Source organism: Myotis lucifugus, unplaced genomic scaffold (assembly GCF_000147115.1).
Source record: "Myotis lucifugus unplaced genomic scaffold, Myoluc2.0 scaffold_401, whole genome shotgun sequence".
Lineage (NCBI taxonomy): Eukaryota > Metazoa > Chordata > Mammalia > Chiroptera > Vespertilionidae > Myotis > Myotis lucifugus.
Genome location: NW_005871449.1, coordinates 827,000 through 828,963, shown reverse-complemented (window position 1 = coordinate 828,963; position 1,964 = coordinate 827,000).

Below are 1,964 nucleotides of genomic sequence, written 5' to 3'. Positions count from 1 at the left end.
AGAATACTATGAAATATTGTATGCCCACAAAATTTAACTAATGACTGAACTACCCAACTTCAAAACTTATAATAAAGCAAGAGTAATTAAGAACATGATATTAGTAAAGGAATAGACAAATGGAACAATAAACAGAATAAAGAGCTCAGAAATAGACCCACACAATATAGTCAACTAATCTTTGACAAAGAGCAAATAGTGCAGGAAAAACTATACATCCTTATGTCAAAAATGAATCTAGAGATGGAACTTAGTATGTCTTCCACACAAATTAATTCAAAATTGATTATAGACCTAAATGTAAAATGCAAAACTATAAAACTTTGAGATGATAACCTAGAGGTAAATGTGCCCTTGGGTGTGGCAATTAGATTTTAGGTACAACACCAAAGTATGGCCCATGACATAAAAAATTAATGAGTTGGGCTTCATTAAAATTAAAAAATTTTGCTCTGTAAAATATACTGTTAAGAGAATGAAAAGATTAGCCGCACACTTGGAGAAAAAATTTGTAAAACATATACCGAATATAGGATTTGTATTCAAAATATGCAAAGAACTGTTAAAACTCACAAATAAGAAAACAGACAAACCCAATAAAAAAATAAGCAAAAGGTCTGAATAGACACCTAAGAAAATATACAGGTGGCTAATAAGCATATGAAAACATGGTCAACCTCCTTTGCTATTAGAAATTAGAATAACAATGGTATACCACTACAAACCAATTGGAATGGGTAAAGTTTGTTTTAAAATGTTGACAATATCAGATCCTGGCAATGTGGAGCTGTTACCATATCCTTTGCCTTCATTAAAAGCTTACTTGTATTCACACTGTGGAGCCCTTTAAAACTTTCTATACCAACATTTCAAGTTATGAAACAATAAATTTACAACACTCTAGGACAAGCAAGAATATTTTCTTTCAATAAAAAAATCCATCCCTCCTCCCAAAGTAGAACACAATTGTGAATTTGATAAGAATTCTATCTCTGTTTTTCTTTATAATTTTACCATTTCTATATTAACCCCTAAACATTATTTAGTTTTACTTTCTTTGACCTTTACGCAATGTTACATTATTATGTTCACTCATTTCATAGCTATATTACTATGTTATTTTATGAATATCCCAGTATGGGTTGTTTCTAATTTCAGAGTAGGATAAACTTGCCCTAAACATTCCTGTTTATGTGTCCTAATGTACGTGTGCATGCCTGTCTGTAGGTTATATACTTAAGAGTGGGAATCTGAGGTATGAGTACTATGTTTTCTTTCAACTTTACAAGACAATGACAATTTCCAAAGTGGCTGTATCCATTTATACTCCCAGCAGTGTATGTGTGTTCCCACTGCTCTATATCCTTCCAAATATTTGATATACTTAGAATTTATTTTATCCATTTTGGCAGATGTGCAATGGTATACCATTGTGATTTTAAATGCATTTCCCTGGTTATTAGTTAGATTGAGAATCTGTCATCTTTTGTTCTTTTTTCTTTTTAGCTATTTTGTTTCCCTCCTTTGGAAGTCCCTAATCAAGTCTCCTCCATTTTCCCAGTGGGTTGCCTGTCTGTTTCTCACCGATTTGTGAGAGAGTTTGGATATAAACCACTTCTCTGTTACATGTGTAGCACATATTGTCTCTCAACATTGCAGCTGAAACTGTCTGTGCCAACATTTCTTTATTACGGCTTTCCTTGCCCCTTGCTTTCTGGTCTTTTATAATGAAGAGAGATTCTTAATTTTAATGTGTTAAATTTAAATAATTTTTATAATTAACGCTTTTCAAGTCTTCATGAAGAAGTCTGCACATAAAGCTCATGCAGATATTATCTTCTAAAAAGCTTTATGTTTAGCTTTGTTTTTCACATATACAGGATTGGCCAAAGCAGGTTTACAGTTGTATGTATAGAACATAATACAATAATTAATAAATAATAATACAAGAATAAACTCTATAT